The sequence below is a fragment of the Ruditapes philippinarum genome, unplaced genomic scaffold (assembly GCF_026571515.1).
Source record: "Ruditapes philippinarum isolate M1 unplaced genomic scaffold, ASM2657151v2 ctg3248_1_1_1_1, whole genome shotgun sequence".
NCBI classification, from domain to species: Eukaryota; Metazoa; Mollusca; class Bivalvia; order Venerida; family Veneridae; genus Ruditapes; species Ruditapes philippinarum.
Window position 1 is genome coordinate 1 of NW_026864929.1, and position 20,798 is coordinate 20,798.

Sequence of the window (20,798 nt, forward strand, 5' to 3'; positions counted from 1 at the left end):
TTAAACACTTCGATCAAGCTAATCAACATGGACGCTATTACTTGGTTGCACATAGAAGGACGTATAAACATTACAATAAACAAATATTCATTACTTCTGCACAATTATTTTTGTAATAGAATAATGGAACTGTGGTATGTTACCTGACCTTCCTCGCATTTTTCCACTGATTTACATTCGCGTAAATTTACAGCATCAGTACAACTGAAACACTCCAAGGAATCTAAAAGAAAAACAATCATGTGTTTAATAAAGATTATAAAATATTATTAAAATGAAAATAAATGGTACTGATTATGTCAGTCTAAGACAATACGCAGATGGAATTGACTTTAATCTTTAAAGAAGAAGCCAATTTTTCTTTGTGTTTATGCCATGCATTTGAATAACTACATAGATACAATTGCAATAAAACTGGATATGAATTGTTCTTTAAAAGGACCTTTTGAACATACTACAGTTATGGCCCATTATCAAATATTTAAACTTTTATTGTGATATCTTTTAACAAAGTTAAGTTTCAAACTGCATAGAGATTTAAGAAGATACGGTGCATGTTATTGTTAAAATTTTCCTATTCACGCATTGTTATTAAAATATTTAAAATGCACTTAATACAAAGAATAAAGATGTTACATACGTGACCTACTGATGGCAGATACAGCGAAGATGAATACCCAACCTGAATAAACAACCGAGGGTGTAACTTTTGTTTCAAGATGATAGTTTAGATAAATTATCATTGCAAATGTACAAGTTGAAAAAAAAAACATTTGTTTTTTCTTTTAAACTTTAAGTTAACCCGTCTCTGTGTTTATTGTCTTGATGGAGATAAAATATGTTCAACAATGTAAATCTTTTGAGTGCAACCAAGCTGATTTAAGTTTGTCAGGCGATGTTGGATGTGGTGCGGCTGTAGGATTTTTTTTGTTTTTGTTAACAAGATTGTATAATCATGTTTGAATCATGCTATTTTACGAATAAATGTTTACAAATGAAATTGACTTACATATTTGAAATGAAATACTAGTAGGCTTCATTCTTTTAGTTTGTAAAGATGTTTACTTCATTCTTTTCTAACAGACATAACTGTCGATGTAAGAATATAAATCAAATAAATACATGCACTGATAAGTACAATTACAATGTAAAATATCAAATGGATGTAAAAATATCGAAATAAATCTTTTATAATTTTACTTTGCTTAAAACATTATCTGCTGCAGCTTAATCTTAAAAAAAATATATTTAGAAATGGAATACTTCATAAAGGAAAACATGACTTCCCTACGTAAAAAAAAGCGGACGGTACAGACAAAGACTAAATGGGGAAATTTGATCTCATAACCTTACAAAAAATGACAATTGTGTGTATTTCTTCTCATCTATGCAAACTATGCATTTATTTTTTGTTTTATGTATTTTCTAATTATTTGTTATTAAATATGAAGACCAGGTAATACGAATGAGGCGAATTACTTACTTTATAAACAAAATTTTATAATGAATTTACTTTCAATCATTCATTTACATTCAGTTAATATTATTATTAATTAGAATTGTGTCTGATAATATAAAGCTGAATTGTTACATTGGAATTAAAAATAAAACATAAAAACATATTTAGACATTTTTTATCGGAAACTTTAGCAACATTAACAATTTTTATATCGTTAAAACATAAAATAACAGTTCACGTAATATATCGGAGCTTTAATGTGGTATAAAATTTAAAAAAATAAAAGGCTTTTTATTGGTCTACAAAAATCATTCTAAATATACACATAATTGTGATTTTTTAAATATAAAACAAACGTCATATCAAGATCAATGTAAATAGATAACTAAATTTTGATAACTTACAATATATAGTCCTACTCTCTAAACGCTCATCACAAACTATCACATTAGGCGGAAGAAGGAAAATATAAATTTTGTTATTATGTTTTTATCCAATGAATGACACTGTTCAAAATATTTTGTGCACATTTTGTAAATATTCTATTGCCTCATAAAATATAAGTTCCTTACTTTCTTAAATATAAATCTTAGCAATGAAGCTTCCATGATAACAGCCGTATTTGCAAGTTATTATGCGAATGTTCTAAAGTCAAGTTATTCATTGTTTTCATGTTTATAAGCTTATCCTACTTAAGACGGTGATAGTGGTCATGAATGGAAGCTTGCGTTTACCACTATTGTCAATAAACAGGCTTAATTAAAACGGGCATTTTACATTTCAATTTTGCCTTTTTGATTACTCCATTTTTGATCATTTTAGGAAATTATATTGTCACCACCGCGGAACTTGACTGGTATATTCTTTCTTAAAGATTTCATCATTTTGCTTTGTTTTTGTTGTGATTCTGACTCGATTCCTTAATATTTCAAAAACTCAGAGATTTTGTTTGCTATAAATTGTTATCAACCATTAGATCTATTATATTAAATTAAAAGAAACGAATATTTCCAACTCAAATGATACAATGGTTTTTAGATAAATGGTGGTGTTGCGAAAATGCTAAATGTGTGCACTTTATGCTTATCTTTTCAAAAGTATTAAAAACAATCGTGGAAATGAGCATCTACTACAATATCTAAAATAAACTTATCGCACTACATCTTAGAAAGAATATGATACCATTTTACTTTCAATGTGTTTTAGTGGCAGCTGACAAGGCGGTCTTTAACATTAATATCATATGACGCATGCATTATATAATTGTTATTTTCGAAATAAACTAAACAAAAGTTCAGAGTATTCGGAAATAATTGTTTCGAAAACGACATTGTTGACAATTAAATAATATTCCAAACTAAAAATAAAGAACACAAACTCCTTAAATGTATAGGAATCAATTTTAAAAAAAACGTCCATATAGAGTTATCTCTTTGCTAATTTTACTTCTTGTATTTTCCGAAATCTTTCAAACTATTTCTGAAAATATTCGCAAACAGGGATATATTTTAGTATATGCCATTTTAACAATAACAAATATGTTATAATGTGCCATTTCTAATAATAGAGAAAGATGTATTAAAATGTGTCATTTCTAACTATAGCAAAGATGTTATAGTGTCATATTTTAAAAATAAGGAGATTAAAAACTATATAAAAATGCTTTAATATTTATAGATCTGGAATGTGTTAAGCCAAGAGCTTGAAAGTCAAAGTCTAAAGTGTCGTTTTAATGTGTTATTTCTAATTATAACAGAAGTCTTGAAATATGCCATTTCTAACCAGAGCAGAGATGTTAAAATGAAATATTTTAATAAAAGTGGATCAAAAATTATATTAAAGTGCTTAGATCTGGAATGTGTTAAGTCCATGTATAGCTCAATAGTTAAAGTCAAAATTGCCTGTTATAATAAGCATTAACTTATATTAAAAAACCACTTAACCAATATGGAGTATTTGAGTTGTAGTACAACTAATCATAATCTTTTGCTGAAAAAAAAAACAACAAATCGCAAAAAACCTTGGACATCTGCAATTTACCAATACAAACCGTGATATTCTGAATTTTTTAACAATAAAAACCGTGTATTTCTAAGTTTTAATAATAAAAACTCACATCTGAATTACAATGTACAACTACGTTTAGTTGAAGAGCAACAAGAATTGGATTTATTCGCAAACAAGTCAAAGCGTGTGTGAGGCTCATGTGCACTCCCTTTAGAAATTCTTGTCAACACTTGCTGCAGTTAACATTCAATCTCATTTTTATGTCATCTGGTACAGGATTTATTGTTTGTTTCTTGTTGTTGATACTTTTTTCTCCAAAGTGTACTTATCGCACTTTTCTATTATAAAACATTTGATAATAATGCTGCAAAAGTGATACAAACATATGTAAAAGAAATGTTCATCCTTGTCATCTATTGAGAGTATGAATATTAACAATCATCATATCAAAATGGTGCTTTCAGGAATAGCTTTGACCAGTGTTAGTTACATGATAGCTATGTATGTAACGGTTTTTGTATAGAAATGACTGACCATATTGAAGAAATAATTAAAATAGGTGAGCAGAAGCTATACATGATGGTTATAAAGAGGTATACTGTTTTATTACAAATATGCTTTGATAAAATTACAATATTGAATTTTGCCTTTATTGTTTTCATTATTATTTTTTTAAATATATTTCTTAAAACGCCTTCTAACATTATCTTTACATACCAAGCTTTGTATAAATGATAAGATGTGTTGCCTTTCTATAACAAACAACATTTATTATATTAAATATTCCTTTAATGATAAATTACAAGGACATAACTTCAGTTGACATTTATTTTGTTCGGTTCTATTCCCAAATAGTGCCCCCATTTCGAGGGGCGAAATCGTCCAAGACCGATGCCGTAACAGTGATTCGAACCCACAAATGATGTCACATGATGACCATTGTGACCAGGGAGTCCAATTTCCATTTACTGCATAAAATATATATCCGACAAAAAATACTATTGATGATTTCCTAGAGAAATACATTTGTAACACAATACGTAACAAGGCATATATATAAATTGGTAAATGATCAGTAGATGTACCGACACTGCAAGATTGCAGTTCAGCTTTACAAACAGTCAATGATTTACACGTACAAGGTAGCATCGACTTTATTCTTGAAGCAAGTCTGGCACCCATTTAAATTACTTTTGAGAATTTAAAAGATAAGTAACACAAGTATTTATTTTATTTACTAATTTATCATGATAATTGTATAATAAAAATTGCGTCTGTGTAAAATAGCCGTTAAAATCACTTTACATTATTTTAGGTGACATACAAGTAGTCCATTCAAGTGTCCCCAGAACAAGTACAACATGTTTCAATTAATCAAATGACAAGTTTTTTACACAGAATTTTGCAAATTTTGCGCCTGTTGTAGATTTCCTTTCAGGCAGAATGTAGTAAAATTGTGAATTAACAATACTTTCTACTTACTCAGATTTTAGAGATTGCAATATTTTAGACATATCTTCTTTGCTGGACTTGTTACCTAACAAATACTAAACATGGAGTTCAATTTAGCGCAATCAACCGTCTTGTCATCATAGCAAAATTAGTCTAAAAAGTATTCCAGCTTTAAATGTACCTGCTATAATAATTTAAAGAGATAAATAAAAAATATCAAAGATAGATACTTGAAAATATCTACACTTTGTCTGATGCTACTTTTCGAATATATTTTTATAATTTTTGCGATATATCGAGAACCGGTGTAAGCAAACATAAAAGTAAAAAACAAATGAAATAAATAAATGGAATTAAAAAAATAATAGTATAAATCATGTTAATCTATGCATATCATGCTTATGTTTACTTTAGGACATAAAATAGCAACAACTTGATTTAATTGATTATATTGTTTATCAATTGCTTGTATTGTGTTTGTTGAAGCGTTAGGCACTGATCTTTTGTGATCGTCTGATAACTACCATTTATCCTTTAAACTTGGGCACTTTGAAAATATTTTGTAAACATCAGAGAGAAGTTGTTTGTGTGTCAATGTATGTTAATTAATATTAGAATTCCATTCAATTAAACATAATTAATGAGTGCAAGTTTCTGTGATTATTGCGTAAATTGAAGTGTCGCGTCTAGATCTTAGTTGTTCTTTGTAAAAATGTGTACTGTTCGGAGACAACTGGCATGAATGTTTTAAACCGGGGATAAAATGAACAAAAATTGACAAAAATTGAGACGAGATTTGATGAAAAGTAAAATGGAAGGCATCAAACCTACCAATGAAACAAGTTGCAATCTTCCTGTCTTTTAATAATGTGTCATTTTTCTTCTGACATACTCAACCATCAATACAATAAGCTATGTTTACATACTTTTATTATTCAATAGTATATGTTTGTTAATGTTTTACTATTGCCTAAAGGGGAGCAGTGGCCTAGTGGTTAAGGTGTATGCCTTTCAACCAAGAGGTCATGAGTTCGAGCCCTACTCGGGTCAAGACCATGTTTCTTCATATGACACCAGTACTGGTTGGTTCCAGAAAGCGGACTCGAAAGTGATAAATATAAGTTGCAAAAACTTGTTTCGCAATTGAGCTTAAATAATTATGTTTTAACGAATTGCTGATAGATGCATCAACGCATAACAAAGAGAAAGTATAATTTTTATTTAATTTTACCCATTAAGCACAGGGTTATATCAGCAAAATATATATCTTTTTTTTTGTGAAAAACAGAATGAAAAATAAATATCATTGTGGGCGGAGACAAAACTCATATGTATTTTTGTTATATTGTCATATTTTCTTATAATTAATTATGTATCTCTTTTGCAATGCGTAGCTTCAGCTTTTCATTTCATCATCGGTAATTTCCGGTTATGTTTTTTCAAGACCGTTATGGCTGTGACAAATTGCGTATTGAATTCAAACCGCGTCAGCCACTTATTAAATTAAATAATTAATGTATTACAGCGCGCTGTACAATTGCGCTTGCGAAGCAAATATGTATAAGCATACACACCTTTTTTGAGGTAAAATTAAAACGGTTATTTTTTTCGTTTTTTTTTTGTGAAATATGAAATATATTTGCACTTTACTATATACAATTCTATATATTTCACTCTTAAAAAGTTTTGGAAACATGTTCAGTAACGTGCGGGGTTGGAATGAAATATATAGAATTGTATATAGTAAAAATATTTGGAATTGTATCATGTTTCGTTAAAATATTTTCCATATTTCACTCAAACGAAAAAAGGTCATTGTGATCTTACACCGTAACTAACAATAGGAAAGTTAAAAGAAAGACATCTCAATGTAAAGGCATACGTCTCCTGAACATAATTAAATTTAAATGGAGGAAATCGGATGAGAATTTATAAAAACAGGTCGTTTTGTCGATTAATAAGTCGCTATTCCGCTGCCGCCGCTAGAGGGCGCTTTGACGTCATACTAACGCCTTTCCTTTACAAAATAAAGCTGCTTGAGTAAAGCATTCCAAAAATCATCAAGATCCGAGATGTTGTCAAATTTCGGTCGGAAAGTACCGAGCTACCTTAAAGCAACTCATTTTGTTTAAAGGATTGTTTTGTTGTTATCTTTTTTCTTCTTCTTAAGTTTAAAAAAATGCTTTTTAGTAAAATGGGACCCACCTATCAGCATCATCGGTTTCATTTTAGGGCCGCTTCTTCTCTTGCTACTCTAGTTTTTTTGCAGCAGAACTCCATATATATAAGAACATGTTTACTTTTCTTTACCAAAATTTCAGTTAGTGACAAATGGTTTCATATAAAAATAGACCTAACAAAGATCATCATAATGAAATCTACCTGGGTATTACTTCACGATATATTTTCAAGTCTTCCTAGGCATTCATATGTTAAATTACTTTAATCAGCGGTGTTTTTATGATAGAAAATACCTAAATACTTCATAGACGAAGAATAAAGTGACAGTGTACATTCAGAAGAACATTATAGGCAAAGACTAAATCCTTGACAAACAAAATTAGGTATATTTTTCGAAAAAAAAAAATACTGTATGAATATTAATACAATTGACATTTGCTGTTACATAAATTATTTTTGTCTTTTTTTTAACTTTTCAAACCCTATTACTATATTAGTTCTATATGTTCGATATACCGTTAATTTTGTATTTATTGCTTCAAGTTTAAAATAAGATTGAAAGTATTGTGCAAAATATACAAAAAATCATTGTTATAGCAGATATATACATGTTATTATAATTATAAGATGCAAAAGGTGTATAATAATTAAGTTTTTATTAAATATACTCAGATATAAACACGACTCTAGTCACTATTAATAAAGGCATAAAAATTATAAAGACACGTAACAGAATCTAAAAATAAAACACTAACATTTCAGGTAACTATCATACTTTATTAAATCGTTTCAGCAAGTAGTTTATTCACGAGGAAGAAGGAAAATATAAATACTTTTTTAATGTTTTTTTTTTTAAAAAAGATGGCCATTTAAACACTATATTCTGTATCAGTATGTTGGCGCCTTTGATATTCAACATTGTGGCCTTTGTATAGATTTGAGATGTTATACCTGTCAACAATATGAAAATAGAAAAATAAATAATTGTTATGCCCTTCATACTGTATTTGCATTTTTAATGCCGTCATCTTACTAAATTGTAATGTAGTTCGATTCATGTCTTGGCCGAAGACTTAATATCGTTGACTTCAGACCACTTTATCCTAACCTCTGTGGGTTAGACTCCTGCCAAGGAATTTTGATTTGATTTTTTTCATTTAAGAAAGTTATAGTGCTAGCTTATGTAACCTCGATTAGTCGCCTCGAATGCCCGTTCGTACCTAAAACAATGCAAAAAAGGGTACCGAAGGTCGTGCCTGCACAAGTAAGGCTTGAAGAAGATTGCCATGTCACCTCTACTGTGTTGTTACGGCGTTAAATAAAGAAAAGATTTTCCAAATATTGTCAAATTGTCAGGAAATAAAGACAAAATTAATAAAAAGTCATCAAACGTTAGATCGAAACAAAACGTTATCAAAGGTCAGCTCGGTATAAAACGCCATCAAAGGTTAGACCGAAATAAACGCAATCAAATGTCAGACCGGTTTCAATGTTATCTTGTAAATAAAGTTCTGTGGTTGGCAATATTACATTAACGGCGTACATTACTTTTTAACATAGTGATGTGTGCATTAGAGGCATGTCTACCATGCTACAAGACATCAAGGTTAACAAATTGTTTAACACCAAGGTGATAGTCATTTATTTAACAATTGTAACTATTTCTGTTCATTCACCTCCTACCCCCCTTTTGATACAGCATACTTACCAAATCCAAATAACAAAAGTAAGTAATTTAAAAAAATGCAAAAGTTTACATCAAAGTTTTTATAAATGTTTTAATTATTTTCCTTCTTCCTTGCCTATTATGTGCGCAAATAGGACGGCGGTAAGTTGAAAACCTTTGATAGTAAAACTATTATTATTATAATATTCATTTTCAAATATATTATATTGATATTCATGTTTTCTGTATGAGCAATATATTTTTATTTATTTTATATCATCAATATGTTACTTTAAGTTACAGATTTTTATTAAAATTGCTAGAATGTATTTTTTTCTAGTTTAAATTGTTATTCTCCGTTTTGAAAAATTGCGATGTCATAATTTTCAATAATTGTTTTAATACATAATCATTTCTTTCAACATCTATTTTTTAAATTTAAATTATTCTTATTTCCATGTGTCTGAAATAAAAAGTTATAGTAATCAAATTGTAAATTTCTGTGATCATTATCTCTGGGTAAATTGCTTACAATTTCAAATGGTGCATGAAGATACTTTTGAAAGATAAAATGATAAATTCTTAAATCATACGTCCTTTTCAAATCTCAGTATATTATATTTATGTTCAAAAACATAAAGCCTGCATCTTATGAAAGAAATTTGAGGATTGTTCGGAAAGTCCTTATACTATGTTTTACTCTTAATCCATACTTATATAAGAAATGTTGCCTGTAATATATAAATATCTAACAAACACAATTGCAAAATTGAAAAAAAGAAAATGATCAATAATAAATATTATCATTATTACTTAATACAACATAATTATACAAAAAGTCACGGAGAACTTTGACAACGTCAAATGAACGTCAGTTTTTATTTCCTTCTCAAAGTAACGTCCACTCGAGGCCACACTTTTCTGCTGTCTGCCGACCTATTGCCAGAATACTTTTGAAACAATACCGATATACCATAGACCGAACACTAATGTGTAGTTATGGTAGATCCCGCATAATTTCTAGTCTTTGAAATACAGCGGAATTAGTTGGTCTTTGTCGGAGGCCAATCACGTCAATAGTCAGCAGAGTCTCTTCACATTGCTGTGCCAGTGTGTTGTCTTCGTGAAAATACGTTTTCTATATGTCCATATAAGGTCGCTTCTTTCTAATTGCTCGAATAAGATCACGGAGGATAACCTGGTAAAAAGATCCGTTCAACTCATTGCCTCTTTTACGTTTATAAGTCCTATAAATATAACGCACAGGTCATCAATATCGTCGTCAATTTTGATTTGTTTATAATACGTTTTCGTATTATGAGAGGTTTGATGTTATTTCAAACTGAATATTTACCTTCTGATAATATTTGGCGTTTACTATTACATGGCTAGGCACAGTGTGCTGGAGCTGCATCCCTTTTCAGGGGATGAACAGAACTTCCTTTGCAGATTTAGTTTGTTAAGACTTCAACAGTGTGGGGAGTTTGGTGTTTTCAATTTCGTGGAATACCGTTTTGATTATCGCTAAATTGATGCACCAAAGTTTTGTCCATTATAGTTATATTGCTAGGTAACAACAAAACGCCTTCCGCACCCGATAATCGTAAAAAGTCCGACGACGCATGCGCATACACCCGCTATGCCATTTCCTCTGTTTTCATCAGTCGAAGAACCAATCCTTCTCACACTCTAGACATATTATGTTCCTTTGTCATTCTGTCATGTATCACAGTCCGTTTCAATAAAGTAAGGATATATCTTATTTCCCACAATGTATAGCCTTGTCTTCGAATATTCCGAACACCTCTCGTATAAACGTTGACTTTTGGTATAACTCTGCCGTTATTTGTTTTTAAAGTGTTCGATTTTCCAGTTTTTCTACATCATGTATGTTTTGTAGAAGACAAATAACAGGAAATGTATGTAATTTTAAAATGAAGAATGAGAACATGCACCTATCAAACGCAAGCGCACGGTGAACGTCAATCTTACAATCAAGTCAACGCTTTTCAAAATACTCGCAATTGCACTCAATGCAACGTTGGTGGTGATGGATCCACTCGCTTTATTAAATTAATGGTTCAATTCAAATTATATTTCATCATCTCAAAAAAAATATGTCTCCCTCGCTAGAGTGTCCGCCGCGGAGGAACGCCCCTGACTCGTTCGCCTGCGCTCTTTCTCGTAATGTTTACTGAGTCTATGTACTAATCTAGCGCGAATCTAAAAAATGAACATGAAGTTATCATCATGTCAATAATTAATTGATTCTGTAAGGAAACGTAAATCAGACTTTTCAACATATTTAAACGCTGTATCTCGTATGTTGAAATCCTATAACGTCATACTTAATAAATCATGAATACATTCGATACATATTATTAATAAACAATTATCATCAAATGAACTTTGCTTGAACATAGATATTAATGCACATCTAGCTTTGACATGTTTAATGCGGGTGTAAGAATTCCATGAAGTGTGGCAACACGCAGTTTAAACATCTACGCTAGCTGGATCTGTCAGACGGCCGTCATCTTCCTTTGAATGCTGAAATGACATGCAAATCTACAAAGACATTATAAATATGTACATTTATATTTTGGCGGAATTTACAAAAACAAATCTATTGACCCAATTTATAATCAGTGATATTTAATGATGAATATACATCGGTATATGTTGGGCTGCCCAGGATTACTGTTACTATTGCGTATCTAAACAGTGTGCCGACGGCCATCTGCAATACTATTAATATCTTTATTGCACCTATCGCTCAGGTATAAATTGAAAACACATGAGTGTTTCTTTTTGTATTCTCCTGTGTCATATTTCTGTTTTATGATAGAACTCTATGTAATGTTCGAACATCCCTCGTATATCGTATGTAAAAACTGTATCAATATTTGGACTGCCAAAGCAGTAACGTATGTGGGGGAAAACATACCTTTAAATCAGGTTTTTTGTTCCTATTTTCAACTACTACTATTAAAGATTCGTACTAATTTATGCATTCTGACTGTTATTTTACAACAGAAAAAAGAGTCATATACAAGATACAAGGACAAATAATAAAGAGGAAAATGATGCTACACTGTGAGTAGTTTCTCTTAATGATTTTACAATTTTATTGATGATAAAATGATATCTGTATCTTTATTACTTGATTACTTATCATTCATGGAATCGTGAATTAACGATAATTTCCATTAACTGTAAGTTTATAAAGATTTACTTTATCATACTCAAGTTTGGATAAATAAATCGGGTTTAGTTTTAAGATAAAACTTTATTCCAATGTCAATAATAATAGTGTCATGACTACGCCATGAAAACATCAAGATGAATCCAGGTTTGAATTTATTATTATATTTATGTATATTTTGAAACTTTTTGTTACAAAAAGTTACTCCACTCTTTTGTATTTCAGTATCTACATTGTTTCTTGCTTTATCTACAATCAGATGTACAGGTAAGTTAGAACATTCATTAGTTTCCTTAATGTTTCACGTAAATTAACGATTCAGTTTAAAAGCGTAAACTTGAAAATAGTTGTGTTTCTTGTCATATCTCTCATACTCAATCACGCGATCACTTTAAGATATGATGTATGTCAAAGAAAATAATAACATTAATGTTTAAAGCAGCGCGCTTCTAGATCCATGCTAATTTTCATGAAAATTTTGAAAATGTATTATAATGTGTAACATTTTAAAATAAGGTATAGGAAGCAGTTTACACATTATCACTGGCACTTACAAACCACGTTAACCAAAAACGTGGTCTGAAATGGATAAATAGCGTTTACTGCTTTTGTAACGCAGTATAAATAAAGTTGAAAATACTGAAAAATCAGTTATTTTATCGCAAATAATAATATTTTTTTTCTTATATTTCAGTACATTTGTCTCAAGTTTTATTTTATTGAAATATTTTGACTCATCTTGAGGCACGTGGCTTTAAGCATTCAGCTCTAATTATGCTATTTTCAATCACGTTTCAGCGTCTCTCTCTTGTTTCACATGTTCCGGTGCAAACAGATTAAGTGAATGTAGTAAATCCATTGAAAAATGTTCAGAGGGACAGGTAAAAAACAATTACATATCAGAATGGTGAAGAAGCACAATTCAAAGTCTTATTTGATTTTGTGAAAAAAAAGATAATGTAAAATTCGATGTGGTTTGCAAAAAAATGCTTTCAACTTTTAGGATTAAATGCAGATTTTTGAAACAATTAGAAATTAACTGACAAAGCAGTCTGATAATAAATAAATGATGTTCTTTTAAGTGCAGCATTTAATGTCATTCAATTAAAGTGTGTAATACATTTATATGTATAAAGTGTATTACTAAAAAATAATGGTGAAAATGACGAAATGTGTAATAATATCTTGAAAAGAAATATATTTACATACTTTACTTTCTTCAAAATATTGCAAAATGGTATCTTAAAAAGAAAACAAGCAACTTCTTTATGATTTGATAATATTGCAGTCAATTTCAAAATAACCAACCAAGCCTAATCGAACACTTCGACGTATTTTTTTTTTTTGCTTCTTAGGAGGGTATTATACCGAAATTGTATTAATTAGCTTTGATGACTACCTTATTGAAATGTATACAATGCTTGTCAGACAATTTTTCTGTATATTTTTCCCAAAGGTGTGCTATAAAAAGCGGGAATATACAACACAAATTCGGTTAAGCCTAGGGTGTATTGACAAAATGGTAATATATATTTTTATGTTCATTATATGTTTTCTTGCACCTATGTCGTGTCAACATCTAACTATAAGTGACACAGTATTTTTAAAATAAGGCTAGTTTGAAAACCAAAGCAACACTATAAATTGATATCAATAATAATAATTCAAGATCCGGTATGTAAAAGTCAAAATAAGGAATGTTTTTATAATTAATTTAACATTACACATAAACTAAGAAAATCAGTAAACTTACATTTTTGCATGGACAGTAAAGTAACGACAAGCTTATCAAAGAAGAATTTTTAAAAAATGTTTTAAGTCACTCGAAATTCGAAAAATGGCGTTACGGATGTTGCAATTTTTCATAATCCCTCATGTACAGACTAAATCGAACCGAGTCTGCAATTTTTTAAGGGTTATTTTATTTGTTAAATAGGTTTCTGGAAATCATCATTTCCAAAACTTCCTGTGGAGACAATGTCGAAATTGATATGGAAATTTTATATTTCAGCTTTTTGTGGTGAATATGCCCCAATTTCCCAAAATACTTTCGGGGGGTTAAAGCAAGATGAATTTTTAAAACCAAGTAGCTTTTGTCAGGGAAGTTTTGCTAAACGGGAAAAAATGAAAATTTGATGGACTAGTTTTTTAAACCCCTCAAAAAAAGATTTACACAAATTTAAAAAAATTTGAAAAGGGTTATTGTTGCGTAATTTTTGTTTGAAAAAAAAAAAAAGTAATTTTTTTAAAAACAAAAAAAATTTAATGCATTTTAAAAAGGATGGGGGCCCAAATTTGGGTAAAATGTGTTTTGCCTCTAAACCCCGGGAAGATAAAATGGGGTTCAAGCCTCTCGGGGTTACGACCAATTTTCTTTCATAGACGACACCCAGTACTGGTTGGTTCCAGGAAGCGGACTAGAACAGTGGTTAATATAAGTTGCAAGAACTTGTTTCGCAATCGCGCTAAACTAAATATGTTTAAACCAAAAAGTTTTGTCGCATTTTCAAGTCTATATCAATAAAAAGTACATCATACAAGTGATGTCAAACGTGTATTTTGTGGTATTAAATAAAATCAATCCCTGTGTCAATAGTGTGTCATTAAATACAAAATGTCAATCAAAATGACTTTTACAGAAGTATCCTTTTATGTATGTCAATGGACTTCGCAATATTTGAATATTTGAAATAAATACGGTTAAAACAATCCATTTTCTCTGGAACGTAATATAGTCTTTGTCACCAAATTTGAACATTTCATTTTTTATAAGTTATAATAGTAAAATAATTTAAATTAATGTCTTGTAAACCCTGACATCAATAGCTTGAAGTATGTGTTTCGTTTATTTAAAGTTAGTACTATAGTTAAAACGTTAAAATTATATTTTAATTCCCGTTGACTTATGTTATAACCTGACGTTACAGTTACGTCCATTTCAAAATTGCTGCGCTAATATGACGTCATTTGCGGTTTTCGTCTCCCAATTAGCGGGACATCCTTCTTGGTAGTACAATCCGTCTCATTCATTTTTAATTTTAAACATTAAACTGAAGAGTATTAAATTGGATTGGACTTTTTTTTGCAGGACACCAATGTTGCAAGGATGACGTTTTCAACTGACTGTGCGAAATTGAATTCAATGTTTAGTATTTGTAAAGTAACAACGCAAGCAAAGAAAATTTGTCCAAGATATTGCAATCTTTGTAATTTGGGTATGTCTGACTTGAGTTCTTATCATTAATTAAATCGCATAACATAGAAAGTGTTAAAGATTATGATTCAACATAAGCTTAGGAGGAGATCAATAAATGTTTTACTTTTTTAACGTATTTACGACAGGTGAGAAATATTTTTATTTGAATTTAAAACAGCTGACCATTTTAGCAAATTAACACTGGCTCCCATTAAAGTCAAAAAGGTTGCTGAATTAAAAATGGAATCAAAACTTTGTACGAGAATGTATGAATTTTTATAATACAATAGCATAATCTGAAGATAAATATATAAATAAATACATTACACGCTCTAAATGAAAGCATTTTTGCCAAATTGCAGTTGATGGAAATTGGTCCCCGTGGTCACCATGGTCATCCTGTGATGTCACTTGTGGAATAGGTTCAGAGGTTCGTCATCGCACATGCACTAATCCAGCGCCACAAAATGGAGGCCTTCACTGTCAAGGAAAGGGAAGCCAAAACAAATTTTGTCATCTTCAAAAATGCCCTGGTAAGTTACGCTAACGCAACCATTTATAAAATTAAATACGACAGGTTGCATAAATGAACGATACATGTTTGCTTGCAATGATGTCTGTCTTTTTTTCGTTTCTTTTTTCACCAAATGAATAAACTGTTTTGTCATCAGGAAGTCATTTAAAAACACTGATTTTTTTTTTAGAAATTGAGAAGGGCATATTTCTGTGCGAAAACAGTAATTAATATATGGTACTGCTTTGCATGGTTATCAATGGAATTTTTAATTAAATTATATCACTATTTTTATCATATCATTACTTTACGAAAATTATTGAACTCAAGATTATCGGCATATTTTGACACGTTTTTACTGGACTGTATCATATTATCTGCACGTCCATTTATTTATATGTTATATACCCTTTAGTAACTACAATACAATTTTTGCAACGTAAGTGCTGATTAATTTAGATATTTAAAACACCAGAAGAATAATAAGTCTATAACATCAGACTAAAGTTATGTCGTAGATTGCACTTTCAGATTAAGCAGTCATAACTGACATATTTATACATAAATATTTCGTATCAATTAACTTACTTCATATCATAAATGTTACAATGTAAGGGGACTTTTGAATGTGTTGAAATTTTTTTAATATTCTTAAAGTGCATAAAGTAGACATGTTTCTTGAAAATAAATTCCATATATTTTACTTAAACGAATATAATATCCTCTCGATATCTAGAAAATAAATATACAATTTGAGTGAATTGTTGTAGGATGCACCTTCCGAGTTCAAATTAGCACAAATATCATACTAAGGTTGATAGGCCTGAAGTAATTTATTTGAAAACAGTTGATTTATTGACCGTGCATTTTCTTACTGCAACGTAAGAAAAATGATATTTAAATAAAATAATCAATGCAAACATTTGAATTTTATTAAGCGTAGACGTTATTTTTCTTCGTCATTTGGTCTATTGACGTCGTATCTGACTTCATATGATGTGTTATCCTTCCATTTTTATGCCATGCATATATCGTTAAATACTACACTAGACTGCCTTATCTGTTTTTAGGGGAATTATGTGAAAAGTTATTGAATTCTATGTAAAGTTACGACTTTACTAAATCAGCACTTGTTTTTTTGTGTGTATGTTTTAACTTAAAAAAAAAAAGTTCAGGGGGCCCCAAAAAGCCCTTTTAGTTTATTTCTTTAGAATTGAATTTAAAAGATTTTCCTTGAAACGCATTTTTATCGCGCAGTTTGAAATTTAAACAAACTTTAATAAAGCCCTAAAAATTGGGTTAATGAAACGCCCCCAAGGGTATTATAAAAAGGAAATTCCCTTTTAAATTTTTAGTTAAATGGGGGGCCCGGGAAGTTCGGGAAATGGGGAAACCCATGTTCAGCGACATTTTTGGTATTGGGGATACGCCGTGGGGTAGGGTCCTGACAAAACCCACGTCCATTACGTTTTGGAAAAACCATTGTTTCGGGGGACAGGCACAAAACAGAGCGGGTTGTAAAAGAATACCCTAACAAGTAAGATAAAATATAGCATTTCCCTTGTTACTAAACATTTTTATTTCTTTTCGTTTCGTTAACAGTCTTTTGCAAAGAATATTACATAGAGCATTTCCAATTTTAAAAGAGGACATAATTTAGCTGTAGAGAAAAAAACGTGTGCGAAGTACCGAATAAAGTAATAATATTTTTTTACAGGAAATGTTGCGGTTTTAAACGCATACACAACAAAAGCAATGGTCATTACAAGCAGGGAAGAAGTACTAATTTTTCCGGAAGTTTTTCTTCATTAATGACGGAAACGGGTATGACCCTATTACCGGAATATTTAAAAGCTCCTATTGCCGGAGTTTGTATCAGTTTTCAGCACATATTTTCATCAAGCCGGAAGTCTATGGTCGTTGCAATTTATGAAAGGAACAAAAACAGATAACAGCTACCACGGGAATATGAAAACAAAGCTTCAAGCTGTAATTCAGTCAATGTTATTTCTCGGGTTATGGAAAACGAAAAGGTGTTTGTCACGGCACAATGGACAAAAAGTTATTTGTTCTCCAATGGACACCGGTGGACGTCTTTCAGTGGGTTCCTCATGTATCAGTAGTGAAAACACATGTTGCAAAGGTTGTTTTAGAAATACCGCAGATTGTTTGATAATGTTTGAAATTTTCATTTTATAGTTTACTAGATGTTATCATTTTGAGGATCATTCTAACTCCATACCAGGTTCAAAGTTATTTGAGGCCAAGTATTGTGCATGTGAATACTATACACTTTCTCAAACTGTTATTACCCGGCCTTAAAAAAGGAGCTTATTAACAAAACAATATACCCAATCCTCTTTGAATTTTAACTTAAGATAATGGACACAAATTTCACGTTATTTCACCACAAAACTTCTTCTGCTTATAAAACATTTGCATAGATATGAAATTATGTAACACATTGTCTGCCCACATATCTCAAAAAGAGAGAATGGAGCTAGAAATCCAATGGCGAGGCATGATTTCTCAATAACATTTGATCTCGCACATTTTCTAGAGGTCATTTGTCTCTTACGCTTAGTCAGAAATTATGTGAAATAAGTTAACCAGGAAAGCTGCCTAGTTGGATCGGCATGGATTAAATGTAAATATATGTAAACTAAAAATCAAGGAAAACCAACAAATTGATTTATTTAAGTTTTCTATTTACATTCTGCAATGATGTTATTTAATTCAAACTCTATAATTGCTCGACCTCCTTCTGGATCTTTAAACAAATTAAGCATAACGAAGTCAGTGCTCAAATTGCCATTTCAAAAGAACTGATTCGAATATAAAACTAACTTTTTACTTTAAGGTCATTTCATGGAGATTTACAACTGAACTGTTGCATCGTTGAATACTTGTAGGTTATTTTCGATTTTTATTTGCAGCCTAATTTAATTAAGAGAAAAGGAAGTAAAATTCGAAAATAAATCTTTAAGTCATAGTACATATGTGAACGTTCCCAAAAATATACTATAATAATTTTATAAAAATGTCGCTTTATCCAGTAATGAATAATTTACTTTCTTTAAGTTACGTCAAAGATAAAAGTCGTAAGCAATTTATGATATAAAATGTTCTTACAATGTTTTGTTTTCTAATAAAAAATAACAGTTGACCTGATAGAACCAAAGGTAATTTTCTCTGCATGCTTCTTTTTTCTACATATTTATATGTAAAATTATTTGTAACTCTGCAACATGCTTGCTTCATTGTTTAATAATATATTTGCTGCCGATGTGCAAATGTCTAAGATCATGCATGTCATATTCAGTTGTGTCACACTACTTCTATATTTGTAATGATGGTCATCAAAACTATTATTTCAAAATGTTTTTATCAATTTTATTCAAAACGGCCATTATAAATTATTCCGATGGGGAAACATCTGACCCCCTCCCAAATTGGGGAAAAGTTTTGTTGGACTGTTTTAAAATTTTTTCAGTTTTGTTTTTTGTCCGCCTCCCTTTTTAAACCCTGGTAACTGATTTGTGTTTGGGTCTGCTCCATCCAAGGGGATTGGTGGGGGTGTGTTTGGGTTAAAAAATCATTTTCTTTATCTTTTTTAAAACCCCTATTTACATATCAAGTCAGTATTTAAATTATTTTGCCCTACCCAACCCCTGCATGAAAAAAAAGATCAACAAAAGAAGGGGAATTCAATAAATTTTATAACCAAAAAGATTTAGTAAAAACAGAGCAAATGGAATTGGGAAACCCCGGGAGGACACTTTAAAAAAAACTGTTGCCGAAAAAACGGTAAAACTCGGTGTTACTTTTTATACATGTATGACTCGAATTGCAACATGTTTTGCATCGTAAGACATTTTATTATGTGTAATTGTCGTTCGCCGTAAATATTTCCTTTCCATACCCCTCATTTTCCAATATTGTGCTCCTCCCTTCCGTTTTATTCCCTACCCCCACCCCCTGTCCCTTTTATCCCGGTAACGGCCTTATTTGGAACTTTTCCGAACGATTGATAGTGTTTTCCTATAGAGATAAAACGAAAACTGTCTGTATCTTTTTAACCAGGTCATTATTTGTTAAATGCTTTAACTAAAAGTAAATATTTTGAATTACTTTGTTTTGAATTGTTTCGAATAAAAAAAAATCTGATATATTTTGCATATTGATTTTGTGTATTTGTCATTGTGTATTTTATACTTTTATAAATGCAATTTGTATTAAGGAAATAAATAAGTTATTTCTAAAAATAAAATTCGTTACGACATAAAAGTACGATGTAAGTCTAACAATAGAATACTTTGAACTATTTAAAAAAAGCAAACTTGTAACTAAAGGTGATAATCTCACTTAGTAAATGTGCATGCATTATATTTAGCTTATTCATGGAGAAGTGAATATACTTGATACGATGTTAGAAGGCTGTTTAAATGTTAGCTTTGTACAAAAATCGGTTGAACAATCTCGCCGCAATAATAATAAATTATTAATAAATATGAAAATTAGTATGCGTTTAGATTCAGAAGAAAAAATGAATGATGTATAGCAAAATCCTGTTTATTCACGGTGAAGAAGTTGCGAAAAAATATTTTGTATGCACGCTGTTACCTCTTTTTTCTGATATAACAGTATTTGGTATCAGTATTCAGACTTGTAAAGCAAAGCCTTATCATCAAAAGGGTTTGCTGACTGTTTTGAAGCAATTCATTTTTTCAAAATCTAAATACTTGATTTGTATGCTATTCTTTACTTTTCTTTTGAAAGGTTTTACCTATTTTTTAAACAAACGACAGGGCAAAGGGTAATAATTCATTGTGTTATGTTTGAAATGACTTTTTTGTTAAAACTTCCTCTTTAAGATTAAGATGGCTTGCTTTTGAGTAACAAACAAAAAAACATGTTTGTCATACTGCCATTCAGAAGAGTTGTATACAACAATTGTTTTCAAACACGAAGATCGTTCGGTTACAATAAGTAGTATTGCTTCGTCAAATATAATTCAACACTTTTCTATTTCAAAATGGGAAAATATGGTTGAAACGATGTCAACTTGAAAGTGATGTTTTACTCACAAATCAGGTCTTAATGTTATAAGACTAAGTT

General features: G+C 30.4%; 1 long non-coding RNA gene across 1 annotated transcript; it reads right to left on the reverse strand.

The window, feature by feature from the left end:
* Nucleotides 1-141: 141 nt before the first annotated feature.
* On the reverse strand, nt 142-2,249 carry LOC132727309 (uncharacterized). The gene is made up of 4 exons (XR_009625333.1): nt 1,864-2,249; nt 1,010-1,089; nt 641-682; nt 142-223 (listed from the first exon to the last, which is right to left on the reverse strand). It is a non-coding gene; the product is annotated as an uncharacterized LOC132727309 (long non-coding RNA).
* Between the last annotated feature and the right edge of the window lie 18,549 nt (nt 2,250-20,798).